Raw genomic sequence first — 25,454 nt, forward strand, 5'->3', positions numbered from 1 at the left:
ATTTCTATTGCTGTGATGTTCAGTGACTCCTTGGAGAGATGGATTGTCCCCAGGCCACCTTCCTTGCAGAAAGCAGTGCTATCCCCATTTGCTGCTGGAGAACCTTCTGCAGCCTCTTCATCACCCAATTTAGGCCCACTTTAGGCCAGGCTGGATGGGGCTTGGAGCAACCTAGTCTAGTGGAAGGGTCCCTGCCCATGGAAGCCATGGAAGGGGGTGGAAAAGTTGAGCTTTGAGGTCACTTCAAATCGAAATCATTCTAGGATTTTAAGTCTCAGATTCATCTTTCCTTCTGTGATGGAAGGCAGGTTTATTGTTTTAAATCTCTCATTACCTTGGCATATACACATCTGCATTTTCATGAACCATCACTTGGGGGCTTCACCCCACTGGCAGCATCTAACAGCTCCCTGAAACACGTGTGGGCTCAGCACAAAGGCAGAACACATCCAGTGATCCGCTGCTCCTAAGGAACACAAAGAAAACAGGTCTCAAGGACGTGCAGCTAAACCTGAGAAGGAGCTAAAGGGCTCCTGAGCATTTTCTGTCACCCCATTTCCCTAAACCACAGTTTTCATGGACAGCAGCACTACGGTCATGCAGCAACAACATTCCTGAAGTACTGAACATGAATCTTCAGTGTGGTTTAGACCTGCAGATAGTCCCTTAACCACTGCCCTGTGAAACGTGCCTGGCTGGTAACTCTCAAGGAAAATAACTACTCAGTACATAAATGGGGAGCTCAACTATTCCTTTTAAAAATTCAGCTGCAGAGTTGGGGAACAAACCCTTCTGCCTGATCCTCTTAAGTAGAGCAAACTTGGAAAAGAGACAGATTTTTGGAGCCACTTCATGGTTCTCAAGAAAGAAATTTGGCATCACAAATGTAAGTCAAAGATGCTCTCTGAAAGTTTTTAGGGTAAGGATGATCAGTATTTTCCAAAGACAAGAGCACCTCCACGGGCAATAATTCACACTTCCCAGCATTCCTGCATTCTTGGTCTGAGAATACACATACAGGTATTCTAAATCTACAGGAATATGTTAATATTTACTGTATTCCAGCAAAATCAGGGCTGACTCCAGCAGAGAGATTTCACTAAACACTTGCCAAACTGCACAGCATGTCCTGTCTCTCCTAATTCACAGAAGGTATGTAACTCTGCTTTTGGACTAGACAGAGCTATTTGTGAACAATCAAAAAGGTGTTGTTATGGATCCTGGCCAAAGAGCTCCTCCCTGTCTTTCTGGTAAATGAAGTAAAAGCTGACATCCTCGGGATCCAAATCTTTCTTATCTATGCAGGAATCAAAATGCAGCAAGCACCTGTATTGCTAAGAAGCAGAATTTCACATAGATACAAAAATATTTTCCTTTGTATTGAGAGCAGTGGAGAGACTGTAAAGAAAAAAGATTCTTTGGCATCTGAAAAAGCCTTATGATTGTTTTAAAAGAAGCATAAAGCCAGAGAGCAGATGATTTAAGGAAAGTGGTGCCTTTTAAGGCACCTTTTAAGGAAAGAGCTACAGGGATTTGAGCCCTGCAGCCCCCACTGTGCAAAAGAACAGGTACAATGGGATTTAATGCAGTGGCTGGCAGAAAATCACTTTCTATCCCAGAACCTGTGAAAGCTTGAGAGGGGCTTCTTAAGGGTGAAGGAGAATTGACAATGCACCTGTGACATCAAGCAGTATCACAGAATTCCAGAATGGTTTGGGTTCAGAAGGGAACTAAAAGCCCATCTCATTCCACCCCCTGCCAAGGGCAGGAACACCTCCCACTGTCCCAGGCTGCTCCAAGCCCCAATGTCCAGCCTGGCCTTGGGCGCTGCCAGGGATCCAGGGGCAGCCACAGCTGCTCTGGGCACCCTGTGCCAGGGCCTGCCCACCCTCCCAGGGAATAATTCCTTCCCAATATCCCATCTAAATTTTTCTTGTTTCAGTTTAAAACCACTCCACCTTGTCCTATCACTATCTCCCTGTGTAATATATATTAACTTTCCTGTAGAGTTTATTTTGTGGGGGGTGGTTTGTGTGCCTTTTTAAAACTAAGCTAGTCTCAGCTCACCACACCAAGCAACATTTTTAATGCCAAGGAGACTGTCATGGGCTGGCAGCATTGAGATCACCATTACAAGGGATGAAACCCTTTTCAGGAGCAAGGTTACTTTGCTAAGCTTTGAGCAAACATTGGAACAACCTGGGATAGTGGAAGGTGTCCCTGCCCATGGCAGAGGGTGGAACAAGATGAACTCTAAGGTCCCTTCCAACTCAAACCATTCTGGGATTCTATCATTATTATCCCACTGTTTCAAGGCAATGTCTTGCTGGAGATTTGAACGTGGGGTTTCAAAGCTTAGGCTTCACTGAATCCCATAGTTAAAAGTATGATGGATCAAATAGGCAAAAAACCTTAAATACTTACCCTGTTGAGTGCTAATCACCACCATTCCCTCCTGTCAACTCTCCCCATGGATTGCCAGAGAGAACAAAATGTCAAACACTGTCGCAGAACAGACAGGGCACTTACTAATTACAGCAGCTCCAGCAGAGAGTTACATGGAGATTCAAGAACATTTCTGTCCCCAAAATCCCTCTGGATTTCTCTTGCTTTGGCTGCAAGCTGTTAACACTGCTCCTGTTTCTGAGCAGGAAACAGGCACTGATGCAGTTGCACACCGAATTTCATCTGCTGTGCATGAGCTGCCTTCTGTACCCCTTTACTGCCTGTATAAAAGCCCACTTCTCCCCTTTTTATCCAAGCTGCAGAAACCCACCTTGAACAGGGGTAACAGCTTCTGTGTGGCTCCTCACCCTTTCTGTGCTGGGATTTTGGATTCAAAACCTCAACAGGAGCTGCAAGGTAACGCTTGAGCACTTCTCATCCTCAGAAGCACCTCGAACATAAACGAGCACGAGCACAACAAACCTGGGGAGGAACACAGAGAATTATCTGCCATAGTAATACAGGCAACTTGTTGGCTTAATTTTGGGTTGTATCAAGGCACAGTAAAATGAGGAGCCACAGGTGCTCTTCTTCAGTGCGAGAAGGGTCAATGGAACTACTCCAATTACACCCGAGCCCTCCCTGAAGCACGGGTGGGGTAAGTCCTGTTACATACAAGTTTGGCAACAAAAGCACAGACAGCACAACTTCTTTGGGGTTTGGGTCTTCAGAAATCTTGGGAAAGCCTGAAGAGCACTTTTCTGGGGTGACAACTGCTCAGGTTCTGTGTGCAGGCAACACTTTCTGGTTCCTTGTTTCTTCCTGCATTCAGCAAGGCCTGCTGGAGACAAACAAAGTTTCATAGAAGCTCCAGCGATTCTTACTCATTTTGAATGGAAGATGTTGTAGAATGGCAGATTTCCACCTGGCTGCACGAGTCCCAGGGATTTTTAATTTAATATTAATTACTGAAAGCAGTTTTTAGCCATTTACCTAAGGATGTAAGAGACTATTCCATCAAGCCTACAATGATGCACTAAAGGACACACCGAAGAGAAGACAACCTGGTGCAAAATGGCAATATTTTGGCAATTACTGGTGTTGGAACTGTCCAAAAAGGGAATTTTTTAATGGAATTTAAATCTGTTAGAAGCACTTCTGACTAGTCTGAGTGTCAAACTAGCCTCACTGAAAGAGAAAAGTCTGGAAAATTTAAGTGTGACCCTGCAGAGACAAAGACCTAATGCTTGAAAAGCTGGGATACAGCAAAGCAGGGAGCTGTGGTCCTACCCTCCCTCATCACCCATCCTGCTGTCCACAAGCATTTAAAACCCTTTTTAACAATTTACATTCCTAAATGCAGACACTTGTATTTCCTTTCAGTGTGAGAGTGCATCGCATTTGAAGAACAATGAAATCATTCCGATGTGCATGTCAGCCCAGAAAGCTTTAAAAGTGCATTTTGGTGTGAAATATTAATAGGTAGGAACAGAACACTGGCAGATTCTTTCTGTAAAAGCCCTAAAAATTAAAAAAAAAAACCAAAAAATTATGTAATTTTCAGTTTATCAGCGTTGAGTGACTAGAAAACTGCACCTCAGGTTTTTATGCACTTAATTTGATGGAAATGTTCTGAGAAAGTGTTCATCAAGCTTTAAAAATGAGGAGAGGTGAGGAGATGAATGCTTGAGATTAGCTAAAAAAAACCCCCAAACCCAAACAAAAAGGAACAAGAAGGCTGTAATCAACACAGTAGTCAACTGGAGACTCACTCCCACCCGTTTCAATGCAGTGGGCTCACATCTTAGCTACAGCTCCATGGATTTCTTGGAATTTAGCTAGGATCAAAATAAAAATGTGCATTAATCCAGACTAACCCAACTGAGGACAATCACAGGGCAGGCTACAACATTAACACTTGTTCAAGATATGGGTTTGGTAATCAAAACTTTCAAAACTAAAAAAATCCCTTAGCATTTAAGGTAATGAATAAATTCTTTTCGCTTTTCCATCAGAACCTCATGAAAAGCACCTTCAGGAAAAGGAAGGACACGTTTCAATAATCAAGTATATCTGAATATAGCTGGAACATTTAAGGAAAATATCAACTTCATTACTTTTTGAAGGCTCATGGTAATACTGTTACAAGATGCAGAGTATTATCCTTAGTGATAACTGGTACACTCACTGTTGTGAAGTTCAGCACTCAGCCAAACAATGTCATTTTTCTGTTTGAAGCATTTATGCATAATTTCCTGTGCCTATCTTGCACGAACTGAGATCATAAACACAAATCAAAGCCATACAGCACCAAGACAAGTGGCAACACCAAAGGAAAAGCTCTCAAATGTTCATTTAATCCAAAGAAACTCCTCCAGTGAGGAAGTACATCTGTTTCCACAGAGCCATATGACTAAAACACGCTCTCATATTCATCTAATATTCAGTGAAAATTAACATATGCTTGGGACTATTTTCGTCTCCATTCTCTGGGAGCTGGGTGTAACATGCAGACCTTGCACATCTATTCCAATCTCACACCACTCTCTGGATAATGGTGTGTGTCAGCAGCAGGCAGTTGATTATCCCCCCCAAAAAGCTACATTTAATCAGAGATCCAAATATATCTCGGATAAAAAGCCTTTAATCCACGGAAACCAGAGTCATGTAAGCAGCAAGGTACCTCTAGAGGTCCAAGTAAGTCAGAACTAAACTACACATGACTCAAGAGCTCAAAGAACATAATGAACAGTCTCAGGTGCATTTTTTCCCCCACTGTCAGAAAATCCCAGAATGGTTTGGGTTGGGAGAGACCCCAAAGCCCATCTCAGCCCATAGGCAGCAACACCACCTTCCACTAGACCAGGCTGCTCTCCTACTCACTCCTTTGTTCCAGCTGGTGTCCAGTGCCCCGTTCCTGCACACCTCTGACAAGCCTGGATCCATTTTCTCTCCACGTTCCCACGTCAGGAAGTCGCAGATACCGCAAAGATCCCACAGCACATTTCCATCTCAAGCTCTCCTTGTGCACTGGGGTTGGAACTAGATGATATTTAAGGTTCTTTTCCAACAAGGAAGATCCCAGGACATTTTTACTAACCTAGGACAGGATTTATCTGGGAGGGGACCAAAAACATGCAGTCAGGCAATTACGAACTGCTAGCTAAGGTATGGAAAAACCCACCAGCTTTTAGGAATATGCTGCCTATTCCCAGTCCCTGACCAGGCTGACAGATAACTGATCCAAGTCCTGTTGCTTTCTGCTTTCCTGCTGCCACAGAAGAAATAGGGACAGAAAACATGAATCATCAATCCCATGGAGATAATATTAAGACAGTGCCAGGAGAAATGTTCAGCTGAAAAGTGTGGTTGGGAATCAAATGAGCTGTGACATTTACCCCAGATCACTCTGAACAATTTGCTTTCTAAAAACAACACAGTGATGGGAGGCCAAGGACACCTTGGAGTTTTGAAATGAAAAAGCTGGATTCAGTTGAACTTGCTGCAATAGGAAGCAACAAAAAAGTAACTGTCAGGGAATTCAGAGATGACAAACAGAACACAAGAACCCTTGCCAAATGCACAAGGCAAAAAATAAAACAGCCACGCTCCAGAGTTTGAGGTAGGAAAACCCAGCTGAATTACCCATTTTGAATGGTGCTCACACAGAAGACCCAACTCCTTGAAGGTTCTAAAATGCTTTGCATTACTTAATAATTTGTTCTCAGCACTGCTGCTGCTGGAAAATCAGTTTGAGAAAAGTAGGAGGATGGGAGGAAACCACTTCCAAGAAACTTACCTCGGGTCAGAGTCAGCAAGAACTGGCTGTCATCCCACCCCCACCCCAAGATGGGAATGTTCAGAAAAAGTTTTGGCTAAAAAGAGTCTCAAAAATGGAAGCACTAAAGGCAACAGAGTTAGCAGCTCTGACAAGAATTTCAGCACACAGGGAGAGGCGAGGAGGAAGAGGTAGAGTCAATGGAAAAAAATCCCCTGGAGGCTGAGGTCAGACTGATTAAGATACTGTTTCAGTCAATATCCGCTGAAAACCATAACTGAAAGCAAACAAACACTAAATATACTTTTTCAGAGCCTTACAAGGAAAAGACTCTCATGGAAAATGTATGAAGAAGCTTCCAAGTAATTATAGATTGGCAAAGGTATATTTCTTCCCCTGACCATTATTTTAATTAATTATTAATCAGCTGCTGCTGTCAAGCCTATGTGCTGAAAAACACCGAGCAGTGCGTTCTTTCTAAGGGGTAGTTTATCAGCTTGATTTTATGTCCATCACACAGCAGTATAATGAAAGAGAAGTGATTTAGAGTAAACCATGAATTTGATCCACTCACTTATACATTTCATTGCTTTGCCGAGCCCACGAGGAGCTTGGTGTCTGGGGAGGTGGGTGGCTTTGAGAGTAAGGACAGCACAAGCCCAAGGTCAGGCACGAAGGGGAAGTGCCTGATTTGTCTGGAGTTTCACTTCTGGAGAGCTTCTGCTGCTTCTGAGACATCCCCCAGGCTCCAGATGCAGAAGTGGAGGATACAGAGCATCGCTTTCACCCAAACCAGAGAGTCTCTCCCTGGAGTCACAGCCAGCTGCACAAAGGGGACCACAAACACCTGCCTCACTCTCCCTGCCCAAACAGGTACCAGTGGCTCAGTTAATGAATGTCTCTAGAACCTTTAGTACTGCTTCCAGAATATCCATTTCTGTAAGGCTTGGACTTTCTCCAGAGAAAGTCTGTCATGTTTTGATCCTCTGCTTGCCTTTTTCCCAGAACATTCTTAGCACAGGAGCAATGCAAAGCATACACTCATTCTTTCCCCAAGATATTTTGTTCACAAAGTTAAAGACCACTCGAAATCCCAGGAGCAGAAGTTTCCTCCTAAGGACAGCAAGGATGTTGGAGTGTACTTTATTTATTCTGTGCTCTAGCTGGTCCATCCTGGTCCATCAGTGGAACAGCTCCCTGGGTTCTGTGCTGCCACCAGCCTTGGTCCCAGCTGGAAGCACAGCCTGAAAAAAGCAGTGGCAAAAGGTATCAGCTGGGAAATGTGACCAAGATGGGGGCTGAAAAAAATGCAAATATCTTCATCCCCACAGTCACATCAATTGATAAGAGCAGGTTAGAGTGTGAGAGCATTTACTCCAGCAACGTTATCTGATTGGGGACTCTGTCAGTTGGGAATTCCGAGGGAAAAAAGGGAGAAACCAGGAAAAAATATAGTCACAGACCTGACAAAACCACCATGGAGACACTGACAGGGAACAAACCTCGCCAGTCCCACTAATGGATGGGCTGCTCAGAAACCACAGGCACCACTTCCAGCAGCATCAGCATGAGGCAGGAATGGTATGTGTCCCAAAAAAACAGCTACTGGGGGAGACTAATGGGAATGAGGAGCCTTGGAAAAGTGGTGGAGAGGAACAGACTATAAATAAACCCTACAAAACCGGCAGAATTTTGCCAGGATTAACTTCCCTACTTGAAATACCAAGCATTAAGGCCTTTAGGCTTGGCCTAGATCTGCCCGATGGCAGACTTGGCCTATCCATAAATAAAGATTTAAAGTTACCTTCCAGGATGTCAAACCCTACATCAAGTTTGTGAACTCAAAAACGCTTTAAAATGTAGATAAGGCAAGGCTGAAGCTGTCTGGGCTTTTTAAGCCAGAGAGAGATTTTAAATGGGGTTTAAATGGTGTTTGCTGAGATTGAAAAAACCCTCTAAAAATACCAAGTCCAACCATTAACCCAGCACTAAACGGTGCCTTTAAGCACCAAGACTCCACTGTTTTGAACAATGCTGCTGGGGATGGTGACTCCACCACTTCCCTAAGCAGCCTGTTCCAATGCTTGACCATCCTTTCAGGAAGAAATCTTTGCTAATATCCAACCTGAACCTTCCCTGGGGCAACCTGAGGCCATTTTCTCTGGTCCTGCCACTTGTCACCTGGGAGAGGAGAGACAATTACCAGTTCTAGACTCATTTTAGACAACTATGTCTGAATTAGAGTAATGGTAACACAACGAGCCTTTCTTTACAACAGCAAATCTTTCAAAGATGGCCAAATTTTCCAAGGTTTCTCCCTTGCTTCCCTGTGGACATCTGAAGCCAAACCTCCTCTTTGATGTTTCGCTGCACTTCCCCCCGAACACCCAGATTTGGGATTCTCACCATCACTACACAGGTTTGGTACATCCAGTTCTATGTTGATTAGAGTTTGAGGACCTCAAAGAGGTTGTGGGATCTTTAGTTTATGGCAAGAGCTATGTGCTGAGAAGACTTTAAAGAAAATAATTGCTTATAGATTATTTGGGAAAGCCTAGATCAGGCAGCCATTCCAGGCAGATCCTACAGCAAGCAAAGCTTCATAGCCACTCTCCACAAAATGCTGAATTAAGGACAAAGCACCATGATACACTGCAGGAAATCCTGCCCAGTCTCAGAAAGAGCCTCCAAAGGAGTGAAGAACCACCCCCAGCTGCAGCAGCAGATGTCTGGGACCTCTTTATATCCTCCATTTATCTCCCTGCTTGCCACTGAAGCTGTGGGCTCCACAGGGAGTGGAGTAATTGTGCCAGCTCCTTGTTCCTCCCCGTTGCAGAGTGGAAGGTGCAGTAGATGTCGAGATGAAGAGAAGTCAAACATGCCCCTGAACCGAAGTCTTGTACCTCTCAGGGCAGGGCTCAGTCTTGGAGAGAGCAACAGCAGCAATAACTCCCCAAAGATTTCCAAGCCTGCAAGTTATGGATGGCACTGGGAATGTTTTTTGGTCTCAGGCTCTCACCAGAACACACACCCCACAAAGACATGGCCCTGAACTTGATGAATGACTGCAATTATTGCTAATTAACAGGCCTTCAAGAGCCAAAACAAGAAAGGCTGTGAGTACACTGACAGAGGAGGACCAGAGACATTCCACACAGAGCTGTAGAAGGAAACAGGAAGGGTATGGAATACTGCTAAAATATGAGAAGGATATTAAAGCCAGCTTCAATTACCTAGATTATAAATGCATATGCCATCTGCTAGCAATCTTTTGCATCTCAAAAGGAGTCTCAATCGAGTCAGCACCATTCAGCTTTTCACACTCCAAGTGGCAGTATTAGAAAGATCCGTTCTGAACTTCCCCATCATCCCCAACTCCCCAGCTTCTCCAGCCCACCAGATGGCTGAAACCACAAAAGTAAAGAATGTGTTTGAAACCGCCGCTCCCTAATTTAGGAGGGAACACATTCTTGATCAATTGAAAAAATAATGAAAACATTTATGACTTCCAGCTTCTCTGAAGCTGCAGAGAAAGGTTTTCACTCTGACAACTTGTATTAGCTGGCCTGGAATCTGCAGGCAGCAACATTTAAGAAGTAATTTGAAACTAGAAGAGTACTTTTGGGGAAAGTGTCTCAAATGTCAGACAGATCTATTAAGACAGCTCTTGACAGACTAATCTATAAGCCTTTCTTTTTTAGTGTGAGATTTGTATCGATTTTTAAAATAGCAATCCCATTACTACACATTAACAGCATGGATAAACATCTCTCCAAATATTTAGGATTACAACAGGACAAAGAGAGAATGTGAGGGCAGTAATTTTCCATCACACAGGAGGTGAGTTTAACTCGGTATCTGCAAATCAAGTCCATCTCTAAAGCGAATTTTCGGCACAGCAGGAGCTCTGAGGACCTTTTGTTACCCAAATCCACACTGTACTTGTGACTCTGCTCCCTTCCCAGCAGTCAGCTGAACATCCTCTTACTCACCTTACTGCCCTACCCACTGCCAGACCTGGAAATTCCCTTTCTGATGTGTCCCATTGTCACAACTTTTGGGGTAACGAAAGAAAACCAGGAGCGGGTGTACCTATGCATGTGGCTCAATCGGCAGGAATGCAGGAAATGGACTCCATCTCTTCTCCAGCCTCAATGATTCTGTGGAAAGAAACACCCCAAGCAGAAGAAAAATGGGAGAGGCAGGCATTTCACTTCACAGCAGTTTGGATTTCCAGGGCCAGAAAGAGCAGACCCTCCCCTCCCTGAGCCCAAAGGCTGCTCATGACTTGTGCCATCATCAGACCTGTAAGACTGACCAGACTCCCAGCAGCAGCAGTGCCACACCAAAACAAACAAATGCTGTTGCAGTAAATCCTGCCATTCCCTATCCCAGAGATTCCTTGTGCCCAGCAGGCTGGTGCATGCATCAGCCTCAGAGTCGATCACAGAATCCCAGAGTGGTTTGGGTTGGAAGGGAGCTAAAAGCTCATCTCATTCCCACCCCCTGCCATGGGCAGGGACACCTTCCACTATCCCAGGCTGCTCCAAGCCCCATCCAGCCTGGCTTTGGACACTGCCAGGGATCCAGGGGGAGCCCCAGCTTCTCTGGGCACCCTGTGCCAGGGCATCACATCCCCTCACAATGAGGAATTTCTTCCCAATATCCCATCTAACCTGTCCTGTGGCAGTGGGAAGCCATTCCCCCCTGTCCTGTCACTCCAGCCCCTTGTCTCTCGTCTCTCTCCATCTTTCCTGTAGGCTCCCTTCAGGACCTGGATGGGTCAGTTTTGTCACCCTGGAGCCTTCTCTTCTCCAGGTTGAACAATCCCAATTCTCTCAGCCTTTCCTTTTGTCTCCACCAGCTGCCAGAGTTGTGTAAAAACAACGTACCTTATTCACCACCCTTGATTCCAGGTATGGAATAAGCTACTGGAATTCCAAGATTTCTCTCAAAATTCAGTGTTTATGCCACACACAGGCTGGAGCCCAAGAATGCTCGGCTGTGTAAAACGTGTGACAGCGTGGCTGAACCTGGGTCAGGTCAGGGGCCCTAACCTTGGATGTGAAAGAATTAAGCTAGAGATCCATGCTGGCACTCCCTGCACTGTTCTTTGGTTTAAAAATGGAATTAATCCAAAACATCCGAAGAGATTTTCAGAGAGAAAACTTAGATCTTATCCAAGTGTGATCTCCAAGTGCTACCTGATCAATGAGGGAGGCAGGGAAAATGGGAATAGAGTTTGCAGAGAAGTCTCTCCTGACTCGCAGTGGAGGGTCCCACCTCTCCAACTGTGGCATTCCTAGTGATAACAGATTCCACAGAGTTCTGAGTCTCTCCAAAATGTCTTGTAGTGTTGGAGGCCTAGATGGGTGCCTTTAAAGCCACCGGACTTCACTCCTGAAGCCTTCCTGCCCCGTGTATGCCTGCTCTGGGAGCTCCTCGGGTGACGCTATCCCGGAGAGCCACACCCCTCTCCAGGGGCTGGGAGAGGACAGCCTGCTCCCTGGGGTCCCAAGGCAGCACAGGACACAGCCACCAACCATGCAGGAAACATGCAAACACACTCGGTGACTCCATCACAGATGGAGAGCTGGGAATACACCCTGGAGGCAGCAGGAGATGAGCTGGGAAGGGAAACACCAGCTCACACACCCACACACTTAAGCAACCCGAAGCAACTGCATCCAAGACGAGTTGCCTGGCTCTTTAGTATGTACCACCAAAAATGCAGGACACCAGGAAAGCCCAGAGCTGCTAAATGAAACAATTCCTATCAGCAGGAAACATACCTTGGTTCCACTTTCACATGACAAATACGATTTGGAGTCCAGCTGTTCTGGGAGGGGACTGCAAAGGTTCAAAACAACACCCCAAAAAATCCCCTGCTCCTTCACCTCTCAAGGGTGGTCTGTAGGACCTCAGACCCTGTGGAAATAACAGCAGCTGATTCCTAGGATGCACCACCATAGTTTGGAGCTTCTATTTCAACCTCCCAGCAGCCAGGCTGGGAGCAAACAGTTCTGCTGCACCAGAGGCAAAAATGTCACAGCCACACCTTCCCACCACCACCACTCACAGCGACTGCAAGGCAACGTTTTCCCACCACGATGAAAAAAGCTGCCATTCCTGATGTACTTTCCCAGCTGAGCACAGAGCAAACTCTGCAGGCACCAGGGAGACACCTGAGGAGGTGGTGGCACCCACTCCTGCTCCTCCAAGCCTGCTGCCTGCAGGCACATCTCTTTTCCAAGTGCCATTCCCTCTCTTCCACCTCAGACAACTTCTGCTCATGTCCTGCAATTGCTTTTTCAGCATCCCCTCTTACAGAACTGGAAAAGAGTCACAAGAATTGACTTAATTGTTGCTCCAGCTTCTTTTGGGAGGCAAATAGCCTGGAATATCAGTGGAGACGGCTCCACACACAGACAGCCCGCCTGGCACAGCTCCACCTTGTTCCTGCATACTTTAGCAACCAGTGCAAGTAGTGGGCCTTGGATCACCTCCACCTGGAGTGGCTGGATCACCTCAGAACCAGTACAGCTGACCAAAGGGATAGCCCACACCATGTAGCACCCGTGCTCAGCCAAGAAAAAGAAAGGGAAACTTTGGGTCTTTATTTTGTTCCCCATTCTGCTGAGGGGGACAGGGAGCAAGTGTGGGGCTGTGCCATGAGAGAGCATCACTGGGCTCCCAGGTGTTCCACCCCTCTCTGAAGACTTCACCCAACCTCCAAAAGCTCAGATGTTACCTGGCTGACTGCAAAGGGCAGAGCCATCATCTTCTTCAGACTGTCAAGTGCAGAAATGTACTGACAGAGCTCAGAAAGTTTGGCTAATACTTCCATTAGGGCCCTGCTACACACACTCCCAAAAGCAAGGGTCAGAGGAGTTATCAATTTGCTTTCTGAGTGGATTCTGTGCCCTTAATGCTACAGATAGTAATGGGAAAAAAACCAAAAAACCCTCAAACAGGTCAAGTACTAGAAAGGTGATAAACCCCACACCATTAAAGCAGAGATTTAAAGGCAGGTACATATTCTACCTGATCTGATTCTGCTATGAAATGTCCAAGGCTGTTACAGAAGTTCACAATAGTTCTTCCAGCTCCATCCAGAAAGAATGTTTGCATGGGCTTTGCCAAGAAGAGTGGAAAGTTCAAAGAAAAAATAAAAGAGAAAAAGGAAGAACACTCCACTGTTTCCACAATTATTCTTGCAGAGCCAGTGGAGTGGGACAGCAGAACAATGCCCAGGAAACCTCCTGCTGTGCAAGCTCACTGCCACCCTGAGCCCAGGGCTGCTGCCTGTTAGAAAACTCCTCTTGCATCCATTATTTGGACTGTGCTGCACCTCTCCCTGGCCTAGAAAGAGGAACACAGAAGGGGAAAAGGGAGTTGTCCCATCCCAGGCCATACCCATTAAAAGCCTGAGCATCTTTCTGCAAAATATTTCTAGCAGAATACATTGAATAGCAAGGTTTGAGCACGACACTTTTATTTTCCTGCCACCCATCTCACTACTCACCTGTTCTTTACAAATTCCCACAGCCTGGCTGAGCCCTGCTCCATCTGCTGAGGAACCCCACACCTGGCCTGAGAAGCTCAGGGCCAACAGTAGGATATACCAGACAGAGAAACCATCAAGGGGAAATAAAATGTAAACAGCCTGTCAAAGGAGCAGTTGGGTGTCATAAATGACACTCAGGGAGGCTGGAACAGCCATCAGTCTTGACCAGGGAAAACTTCTCTTGTAGCTATTTCTCAACAGAGCAGCACTAAGAAAAGCAAGTTGCAGTTTGTCCCTGCTGCTCCCACACAAACTGCTTTTGTTGACTAAAAGCCAAAGCTGTTTTCAAATATCGATATTAAAAACCCACACAATTCTTTCAGCCTCCAGCCATCACGAAGAAAAAGGTTTCAGTGTCCTTTTCGAAAGGAAGAATCCCATTTTTAAATACCATCTTATCTCCCAAGATCCAGTCTCCTTTCTGCCACTAGATGTCCCACAAGTAAGAGGAGAATCCAGATGGGAGCACTGTGAGGTAATTGTAATTTGGATTTTCATGTGAGCTGCTTTGAACTCAGCCTATTACTCAACTCAGCAAAAGCTTTCTCAAATGTGTAAATACAACTAAAGACTCTTGCTGGATTGAGATATTCATTAAACAGTCATTTTGATGGTATAATATTAGATGTTAATCCCATATTCAGGTTGTTTCTATGCCTTAGTTCTCTAAGTTTTAAATATAAAGCAATTCTAGCAGGGAAGCATTGCAGTGAAGGCACCACCCCATGGGAACAGGTTTTTTTGATGTTTATTTCAGCATTAAAATAAACATCAGAGCAAAAAAATATCATTGAAAAAACTACATATTAGAGCTAACACTCTTAGGAGAAAATAGTATAGATAATTTGATGTCCCTTCAGATGCTGGGAACTGCAGGTGGTGGAGCATCAAACCAAGCCATGTGCTCAATGCTGAGTAGACCCCATCCATACAAGATACTGTTCCATTCGAGTCATTTGAGGTAAAGTAAGATTTTCTTATAAGGAAACAACTATTCCTTGTTTCTACAGTCAGCCAGAAGAAAATAGTCATGAGAACTTCTTGCTGCACTGTGAATGGGAAGGAGAAACCCTGCAAAGGGCAACCCTGCACTGCTGCTTATCCTGCACCTCATTCCCTGCAAGGTACCAGCCCCTTTTCACTTTCCTCAAAAATCTGGGGAGAAGGAAGAGACATTTTGAATGTTTTATCTTTTAAAACACTGCCTGCATCAGGGTTGCTTCTGACCATATGAGATGGTTCTGTGCCTAATTTTGTCACTCCGAAGGAGGTGGAGCCTCCTTCTCCCAGTAACACTTTAGGTGTTACACTCATCAAATACATGAAAGAGCAAAAGGAACAAGAAAATCGAGATCAGAGCACTGGGAACCCCTCCTGTACAGTTAGTAGGAGGTTTGTGGAGAGACACAAAGGGTCCATGCAGTTGTAGAATTACAGAATCATTACAGTTTGAAAAGACCTCCCAGGCCATCGAGTCCAAGCTGTGCCTGATCCCCACCCTGTCACCAGCCCAGAGCACTGAGTGCCACCTCCAGGTGTTCCTGGGACACCTCCAGGGATGGGGACTCCACTCCAATGCCTGACCACCCTTTCCATGCAGAAATTCCTGCTGATGTCCACCCTGCCCCTCCCCTGGCCCAGCCTGAGGCCGTTCCCTCTCCTCCTGTCCCTGTTCCCTGGGAGCAGAGCCCGATTTCCCCCCCGGCTGCCCCCTCCTGTCAGGGACTTGTGCAGAGCCACAAGGTCCCCCCTGAGCCTCCTTTGCTCCAGGCTGAGCCCCTTTCCCAGCTCCTTTACCCTCCTCATGCCTTACTCTAACTCTTCATCAGTCCTTCACTTTTGTTGCCTTTGTTGCCCCTCCAAGTCCCAGCTCCACCCATCAGCCCCAGCCACAGCGAGCTCTCATGTACCCCAGACCCCTCCATGTGCCTTTGAGTGCTTCCTAACAACCCCATCACCCCTGGGCTCCCTCAGTGCCTCCCCAGTTCTGGTGTGCAGCACAGAGGGTCTGGGTCACTTTAAGGGCAGCTGAGGGATCCCCAATTCCCCTTGCCCTGAGGTGCTGGCAACACCACCAAGGGCAACCCCATCCTTGGGTGTGTGCAGGGCCAGGTTGGATGAGGCTCTGAACAATCTGGTCTGGTGGAAGGTGTCCCTGCCCATGGCAGGGGGTGGGAAGAGATGGGCTTTCAGGTCCCTTCCAACCCAAACCAGTCTGTGACCCTAGGGGGACAATATGCTGTGTGCCATCAGCCAGGTAATTAATGACAATTGATATAATCAATCCTCAGGGCACCTTAACAGCAACTACTCTGCAGCTGGGCTTTGTGCCACTGTTCAGCACCCTCTGGTCGTTTGGCCAGCATTCAGTATGCCCCACTGGCCACTTCCTTGACCTGCCCTTTATCAGCCCCTGTGTAAGGATGTGTGGGAGACAGTATCAAAGGCTTTCCTAAAAGCTGAGGTGGACACTCCCCACTGCTCCTCCCCCATACCCCACGCAGCCATGGCATCATGGAAAACTGCCAAGTTGGTTGAACACAATTCTGCCTCCCTAAACACAGGCAGACTGTCATTAATCACTCTGCTGTTCTTCTCGTGCCTGGAAATGGTTTGCAGAATTCATTTCATCACCTTCCCAATGACTGAAGTGAAGCTGATCAGCCTGTAGTGATCCAGATCCTCCTCCCTGAAGCCAGGACTGATGATTATCCTCTTCCAGTCCTTGGGAACCCCTCCAAGTCACCACGACCTCCCAAAAGGTGGCCTTGCAATGACACCAGCCAGCTCCCACAGCACTCCTGGCTGCATCCCATCCCATCAAGTCACAAAGATCTATGTATTCCCAGTTTAAGTGCTCCCTAACCCAATTCCCCTCCAGTGAGGGTGGTTTCCTTAGGGGGGAGTGGTGATGTCCCTATCCATGCAAGAATCTTCTCACCCCTGCCTGGCTGTAATATCCCAGGGGCTTCTGTGTGTTTTCCTGGAGGCAAGAAAGGACAGAAAAGACAACTCCAGTGGCAGCAGAAAACTCAAGCCCAGTGAGACTGGAAACCTCTGAAGCTTGACTTGTACTGGTCAAGATATAAGGCAACAGGATTTCATCCCACAGCTGGCAGAGCCCCGTGTGCAACAGAGATTTTCTGCTACAAGGGGTGCATCGTTTCAGCCCAGCGTGGATACCAAACATCTGACAGCCACATAAATAAACCCTATTTTTATTTCACCTAACAGCTTCCTGATTTTTTGTCACCACTCATGTGTCAGCACACAAAACCCCTAAGTAACCCAAGGAGGGAGATATTTTATTCATGAGCACAAAGCCCAGCTGAGTTCTGAGAAAGCTTACGGCTGCTTTTGAGGTGTCTCATCTCCAGGCATGGAGCTGTGCAGTGCAGCACAGGGAGAAGTGTCCCGAGTCCCCAGCCTAACAAAGCTGGCAGAAGATGCACAGGGAATGACCAGTGTGTGAGAAGAGGCTCCTGTGATCCATCATCAGGCTGGAATCTGGTCCCAGCTCTATTTTGTGTATTCTAGCTGCTTAATCCAGTTACGAGACCAGCTAAGGATGTGAGAAGGAAGCCAAGGAAGTGACTTTGGCCCAGGACTCAGCTGACAGATGCCAAGTTCCACAGTACAATTCCCTTGGTAAACCTGGATTTATTTCTGTAACAGTTCTCTTCAGCAGATAAACAACTCGGCAGCGTCTTCAGCTCAGGAGTTTTGCCCTCAAGACTGTCAAAACACAGCTCATCTCAGACTCATCTCCTGCTTCATTAAACTGGGGTGCTGACTTACGTAAGCCACAGAAAAAGCTGCTGCTGTGTTTGTCCTTGCTTTTCCCAGTGATACTGGGAACACTGCTTGAATGTGGGAAGCCAGAAATGCGGATTCACTGCCTGTTCAATATCTATCTGTGAAAACACTCCCCCATTCTTACAAGCACGGGGGGAGCAGCAAACATTCCAGTAGTATCAGCACATGGAAAAGTCAGTGAAGATGGAGCTGGAAGCAGGAGGCTGGCTGAGTGCAGAGCCACAAGAACCAGCACCCCGATGGCACCTGCCTGTCCTGAGCAGTCTCTATCTGCAGTCCTGTCCAGAGGGTCCCTTCCAGCTCCATGCCTGGCACCCAGTCCTGGCCTGGCCTAGAAAGAGGTGACCCCTTGGACCCATCTGCAACCTTGCCTACAGCCCCAATTCCTGCTGCTCCTGTCTGGAGCCCTGGGTGGATCCTGGTCCCTCCCCTCACAGGGGCTGGGACTTTCCCTAGCCCCTTTTACCTGCACCCAGCTCTGTTGCTGCATTCCCACGGGCCTGAGGGAAAAGTTTCAAATGGCAAAGCCCAGCCCTGGCAGTGGTTCTGGTGGTGTTGGTGGAGGCATTTTGTGGCTGTCCCAGTGGACTGCAGGGGACTCTGGCAGCTGTGTTTACCAGCCTGAAGTGCCCTGAACTGCTCAGAAGCTTCACAGACACAGCTCACAGGCACACCACCAGTGGAGACAACCCTCAAGGAAGTCAGGCTTCCAAAAGACAGGAAAGAGGTTTCACTTTGCTATCAGCACTAGGAAGCCCCTGTTAAGCACTTCTGAGCCCCTCAAGCTTTAATTTATTGTACAATCCCTCTATCAGCTTTTGGTGCCCCACTACCTCCTTTTCATGATCCTCCTGGCTCTTTGGAGAGCCACAACATTCCTCTCACTGGGATTCAGCTGGATGCAGGATTTGGCCACATTTCACACACACCCACCCCTGCCAGCTCCCACAGGCACCATGCAGGTGAGTGCAGCAGCTTCCTGCCGAGATGCAAACCTGTTCCCAGCCCAGCAGCCAAACATCCCTGCAGAGGGCCTGCACAGGTGTCACCAGCCACTGCCCCTGCAAACACCCTGGCTCCTGGTCTCAAAGGCCACTGGGTATCTGCTATCCCAAAGCCCATGGACCTGGGGCAGCTACACACAAACCCAACCCTGGGAACAGCCTGTGGATCCAAGTTTCCCTTGTGACCGTGGCAGAGCAAGTGACAGGGGACTGGCCAACACCTGGAGCTGCAACAGCAGGCTGCAGGAGAGCTCCTTGGAAACTGGGTTTGTCTGAACTGCACTGGAACTGTTTGTAAGTACTAGACCAATGCCCCGCAGGCAGAATAAACCCACTGTGCTTGGGAATGAGGAGACTACGTATTTCAGTCTCTTGCCGAGATAGATGCCACCTCTGCAAGCTGGAAGGAGAAGCAGGCAGTGAGTATTTTGAATTTTAAAGGTTGTACCAACACAAGCTGATGGAACACACAAATGGGAAGAACCCCACACACTTTGCATTATTACTTCCTTATCAATTAGTCCAAGAGGCCCACGGATTGCTAGCTGAACTCTTCTTTGGAAGAGTGTTACTTAAATTAAGTGCTCTAGTCCCAGTTCTGGTTTACATATTTACATTACATTTTTAACTCTCCCTTCCCACACAAGCTCTCTTTTTAACAAATAACTCATTTCTTCAGTGGGTTATTCTGCCTTTAAGGATAGCACTGTCGGGGAAGGTCACTGGGTTTGGCAATCTTTAAGCTTAATTCCATTTAACCCACCAGCCCCCAACCTTATTTTTCTGATTTGGCTGAAGGTGGAGCTGTCTGGGTGCCTGTGCTGACTCGCCTGAGAAAGCAGATGGCATATTCCTTCCCCAGCTGAGACAAAGGCATTCCCAGAGCAATTCAAACCCTTCCACACTGCCATCCTCTGGCAAGATATGCATTTACAATATTAATGACAGTTATTTTTGTCCTGTGGCACGTTCAGTCCTAGAAGAACAGCAGGAATCTTTTCCTAGTTACTGAAGAATCCTTACTGGAAAAGATCCTGTAAGTCTGATCAAAACAGAAAGTAGAAGGGTGTTTCCCCACCCCCCCATCCAAATGCATCTTTCTTGTATTACTTCTGTGAAGATGAATATATAGTTATCCATAAAGGTATCACATTTATAACAGGATAACTAAGGGCAGTATTATTAGAGTGCATGTTTTTCAAGCTCAGAAGCTGCAGGATAAAAAAAAAAGTCCAAGCAGACTTAATACAGAAAGGAGTTTGCTTTTGAGATGTCTGACCTGAGCCAGATCCTGGATGACTGATCCTGTCTGGGGGCCTGTCCTGTACAAGGATGACAAACAACCCAGTCAGGACCTGGCTGAATTTGCAATAAACTTTGTGTGGTTACCTAAAGTACCTGGACTCAAATAAGATCCTGGCATTGCTGCCTGAAGTTCCACCTCTAATCCAGGTTGCCAGCAGGAAAACTACCAGGCATCACCTGTGGCAAACAAGGAGAACAATTCCTCAATCACAGACAACACAGTACCAGGGTTTTCTGTCCATCCAGCTACAGCAAACTTACTTGAACTCTTCCAGGGATGGGATAGCCACAGCTTCTCTGGGCAACCTGTGCCAGGGCCTCACCACCCTCACAGTCAATAATTTTTCCCTAATACAAATCTAAACCTGATGTAAATATCACTGCAGAGCTCTCATGTTAAGAAATCCCAGAAGGCTCTTCTGTAATGAAGATGCATTTATCCCAGGACTATGTCCAGGCAATTCTCTCTGCTGTGGACCTCAGCAATAAAATGAAAACAGAGCCTACAACAGCAAAGAAAATAAAACTGACCAGTGCCACGACTGCGTGCAGGGAGAATTGCAGAAGTGGCTCCCTTAGTGCCATTAGGCAAATAATCCTTGACAGAAAACAGCAAGCACTGAGACATCACCTAGAATTAAAAGCTGCAACACCTGCTGGGCTTTAAGTATCACACAGAAGGTGCCAACCCAGGTGTTAGAGAACAACAGTGCCTGAACTGGAGAGGATGTGGCCCAGAAGGCTGCTGCAGAGGCGCTGTGCAGTGATGGCTTTCTCCTTAACTCCGGGCTTTGAGTGCCAGAATTCAGGAGCAGACTGACACCTCCAGGCTGTGAGGCTCAGTAAGCTGCACCCACAGGCTGACAAAGAGCTACCCCAGGAGCCTGGAGCAGGCTGAAGCCACGAGATGGGTAATTTACAACACCAGAGTCACAGTGACAGCAGTGTCACCCACTTCTGTGCAGGAGGAGCCATTCACCTTCCTCAGAAGGGTTCCACCAGATCTCAGGGCACACCCTGGTGATTCCCCCGGCTTCCAGCTCACATGTGAACCCACTTGCAAACACGGTTCCAATCCTGGGATGCATGCACTGGATAAAGCCTGGGAACCACTCAGGGAAGCACGGACCCCCACACTTACAGTGTACAGCATCCACTTGCAAATTTAGCTGCATTCATTTAGCTGAGACCTTAATTTGGCATTTCAGACTGCTGCATTTGCTTTGGTAGTTTTCCTATTACTGTTGTGAATAGTGTCTGGGCTCCTACATAATTAACAGCAGCATAATGCCTACCAAGTGCTTCTAATTTGCTAGGCTGCCTTTTCATGCAAGGGAAAAAAATTTAAGCAGACATTAGCAAGCAAGAGGCAGAACCCCAAACATGCTGCTGGTGGAGGAATCTTGAGTTCCTGCTCAGAGTAGAAACCTGAAACGATGAAACTATCCACCAAAAAATCTGAACAGAAAAACCCAACAGATACCAGGTGATTCCTTTGCACTGAAAGGGGGAGTCCATCCTACTACGGGGTATGAGACCATGAGTGTGCTCCAGCCTTCAGTTTTGAGACTGAGAAACAGAGATGTGTCATTTCTAACAGATGTCCTGTCATTTTCTGCCCCACACAGGTCTCCCTGGTACTCTCCAGCGTCTAATATTGATCCAGGCACTGCAGCAATTCCTGTTTCCCCAAATTCAAGAAAAAGCCTAAGAGATTCAACCTCCCAGCCCTGGAGCAGCTCTCTCCCTCAAGTACTCCATACAAAATCTCCCATGAGACAATCTCTCCTTACTCTCCTTCCTCCTGAATCTCTTTAATAAGCCATTCACTTTTATCAGAATCCTTTCTATCTTCGCTTTTTTTGGACCATCTCTTCTCCCTCCCCCCCTCCCCTTTTTTTTTTTTTTACTGCCAGAAAAAGAAGTTCTCACAGAGTGCAGCTGCATTTAACTAAGGATTTGGAATTCTGCAAGATGCCCTGGGTTGCTGTGGACAGCATACCAACCAAGCCTTTAAAAGGCTAGAGGAAGAACCACACACAGCCCCTACATCTCAAGTGATTCCCACGTTCCTGTCAACGTAGCTGATGTTTTGGTGCTGCAGTGATTTTCCCTGAGCCTCGGAATGGGAAGCAGGCACGGCTGGGTGTTTATCTTTTGGCAAGTGCTCGTTCCCTTCGGTATCCAACAAGCCTCTTCTTAACTTCTCTGATGACAAGTACACTGTTTACAGCAAACATTCTCACAGAAGAATGTAGCCTGTACCCGAGGTCAGACTCGGGGAGATGTTTATTAGCACAGCTGAAAGGATGTGCAGCAGGTAATTCTGCCTCTGTTTTTCTCTAGTATCAAAGAAGCTATGTGGAACTATGTAGATTTACAGATGCAAAGTTTCCTGTTGTTCCCTATGAAATGAAGTTTTACCTGAACACCCCTCCCCTCCTATTTTCCATTAGCTCCTAATGCCAAGGACAACACAGAATCCCAGAATGGTTTGGGCTGGAAGGGACCTAAAAGCTCATCTCATTCCACCCCTGCCATGGGCAGGGACACCTTCCACTATCCCAGGGTGCTCCAACCTGGCCTTTGACACTGCCAGGGATCCAGGGGCAGCCACAGCTGCTCTGGGCAATGTGTCCTCATGCAGCATGGAATATCCCTGTGGTTGGTTCAGGTCAGGTATCCTGGTTTTGTTCTCTCCCTGTTCCTCACTCAACCCCAGCACAGCTCAGCAGCAACAGCCAAAACATCCCAGTCTTATCAATCACAAATCCAAAACTGCACCCTACAGGCTGCTGTCAAGAAAATTGACTCCATCCCATCCATACTAGAACAGCAAGACAGGCATCATTACCTTCCTGTTACATCCCTTGAAGACACACTGGCTGGTCCCACTATTGTTTTCATATTTAAACCCTGAGCTTTCTGAATGAATATTGGTACAACAATCTGAAAAAAATTCCAGTTCAGAATAATTTTTTTTTTTAAATCACTAATATATTTTTGCATTGATTTTTCAAGCTTGTTGCAGCTGCAACAGGGATTCAATCCCTGCATGTCAGTGTTCTGTGCTGCCCCTTTGGGAATGAGACTGTTCCTGAAGAACTGACACAGCAGCAGGGACCAGTGACAGCCCCTTCCCAACCTGTGGGAGGTCAGTAACCAGAAAGAACGAGCATGTAGCTCCCAGAGCAGCTCCACCTGGGACCTGCATCCGCAGACCAGGATCTCCACTCCAACCAGGCCAGTTCTGGCCTGAGTCACAGCAAAGGAGTGTGCCAGGAGTGTCTCCAGCACATTTCTTGCATGGACCTCCCGGACTCACGTTGCCTTTTCACCTCCAGCCCTATCTCTGACCCCATCTTGTGACTGGGAGGTCAGTGTAGAGGAATTCCCTTGGACCATCCCTGAATGAAGCCCTTCCATTTGCCAAAGGCACTGATGCCTGGACGACAGCACCATTTCCATCCAGTAAACACTGCCACCCATCTCCACCCATTGTTCAGAGGCTGATGGGGCCAAAAGCTCAGGATTGCTCCTTAAGGGTTGTAAAAGCACTGAAACAGGCTGCCCAGGGCAGTGGCAGAGTCACCATCCCCTGGAAGTGTTCAAATAATGTGGCACTTGATGACAAGATCAGTGCTCAACATGCTGGTGCTGCTGGGTTGACTGCTGCACTTGATGATCTTAGAGGGGTTTTCCAACCTTAAGGATTCCAAGATACTCTTCTGGGAAGTGTTTTAGCTCCTGAAGGGAACAGAGAGAGGCTGTATTCACCTGCCTTCAGGGGATGATCTCGCTGATGAACTGCTGAACTCCCCAGCTAAGTGATGGATGTCCCCTGACACTCCCGTGCAGCAAGCCAACTAAATCCCTAGAGCAGTGCTCCTTCTGCCTGGGATCAGCTGGCAGGCGACCTGCCAGCCTAGCAGCAACTTTTACCTCAGTGTCTTCCCATCCCACTAATGGAAGGGCTGTGAAGTGAAAGGGGCTGTGCCAGGAATGCCCCCAACAGGTTCAGCACGAAGCTTCTCAAAGGACTCTGGCAGCAGGCAACAAAGGAAGGGCTTTCAATCACTACAGGGACGCAGAGCCCACTTCAATGGGACTCCTTCACCTCCTAGTCTAGTCATACGACCTCTTTAACTGTACACCCTTCCTTCTGCAGCAGGTTGGATACTCCTCTGCACTACAGACCAAACCTAACCCAAATTAAATTCTGTTACACGTGGCCACAAACCTATCCTCCTTCAAACAGCATCACTATTCAGCGTGTTCATCCATGCTCCTCAGCAGCTTTGAGTGAATACCCATTTCTGTGTTCCTCTTGGCTTTAACATAGGAGACTGTGCACGTTTGAAGCAAGGCCACTGCTCAGCACTCGCTCCTGGGAAGAGGATGAAAGGACGAACAGCACGTGTCAGATATTCTCAGTCACCTCACACACTGCCGGGATGGTGCTGGGATACTGCAGCAGCAGCAGCACAGCCCAGGAATGCATGGAACAAGCAGCTTTGCTGCTCGTTTCCTTTCCAAGCTGCAGAACAGACTTTGGGATCTCCAAGACGTCAATATGTCCCCGCAGCAAAACCTGTGGCACGAAGGACAAGCAATTACAGTGAGCCCCCAAAAGTGAGGATGTATCTTCAGCCACTGCATTCATCGTGCACAACATCAAATGCTCAAGCAGATAATTAGGTCAGAATCTTGGACATTACAGGGAAAACAATCCCCCTCCCCAGCCAAGTTTACAGGCTTCATCAGCCAAACGCTCCAGAACTCTTAATTACAGTTTCAAAGTGCTGAGGGCACAGGTTTAGCTACTCCCCCCCAGGCTGGGAAGTGCTGGCATACCTTTTTTCACCATTAAGCGTCTACATTTGCAAACAAATCCCGGGCAGAGCTCCGGCGCCTGCTGTTTGATGGCTTTCACCAGAGCCAGGCAGATGAACCGAAGGGAATTAGCGGCTGGGTTTAACAAAGCCCAGCTACAGCGCCTGGGTTCAACAAAGCCCAGCTATAAAGCAGCTGAGCGGGGCTGTCAGCACGCTCGTCAGACTTCAGAGGGAGGAAGCAAGGTTGTTCCTGCACAATAGAGAAACGTGCTACGGACAGACTGGAGCGAGGACTGAAGATAAAAAGAGGATTACAGCTTAAGGGAAGCTGGCACTCCAGCTATGGAGCAGCCTGGGCCTTCCAGCCATGCTTCATCACAACAGCACAGCTCAGCATCTCAGAGCTGCTAGATTCGTGTGTGTCCATGGTCTTGTGCCTGTAGAATCCCAGAATGGTTTGAGTTGGACGGGACTTTAAAGCTCATCTTGTTCCAGCCCCTGCCATGGGAAGGGACACTTTCTATGAGAGCAGGTTGCTCGAAACCCTGTTCTGTCCAGACTGCCCATGTACATTCCCAGGGATGGGGCAGCCACAGTTTCTCTGGGCAACCCGTGCCAGGGCCACCCCTCCCTCACAGGGAAGAATTTCTTCCTAACATCTGATCTAACCCTGCCCTCTATCAGTTCTAAAACCATTGCCCCTT

General features: G+C 47.2%; 1 long non-coding RNA gene across 1 annotated transcript; it reads right to left on the bottom strand.

The window, feature by feature from the left end:
* Positions 1-335: 335 nt before the first annotated feature.
* Positions 336-3,272, bottom strand: LOC138113463 (uncharacterized). The gene is made up of 3 exons (XR_011152181.1): positions 3,122-3,272; positions 2,777-2,928; positions 336-466 (listed from the first exon to the last, which is right to left on the bottom strand). It is a non-coding gene; the product is annotated as an uncharacterized lncRNA (long non-coding RNA).
* Positions 3,273-25,454: the final 22,182 nt, after the last annotated feature.

Source organism: Aphelocoma coerulescens, chromosome 7 (assembly GCF_041296385.1).
Source record: "Aphelocoma coerulescens isolate FSJ_1873_10779 chromosome 7, UR_Acoe_1.0, whole genome shotgun sequence".
In the NCBI taxonomy this organism is placed as follows: domain Eukaryota; kingdom Metazoa; phylum Chordata; class Aves; order Passeriformes; family Corvidae; genus Aphelocoma; species Aphelocoma coerulescens.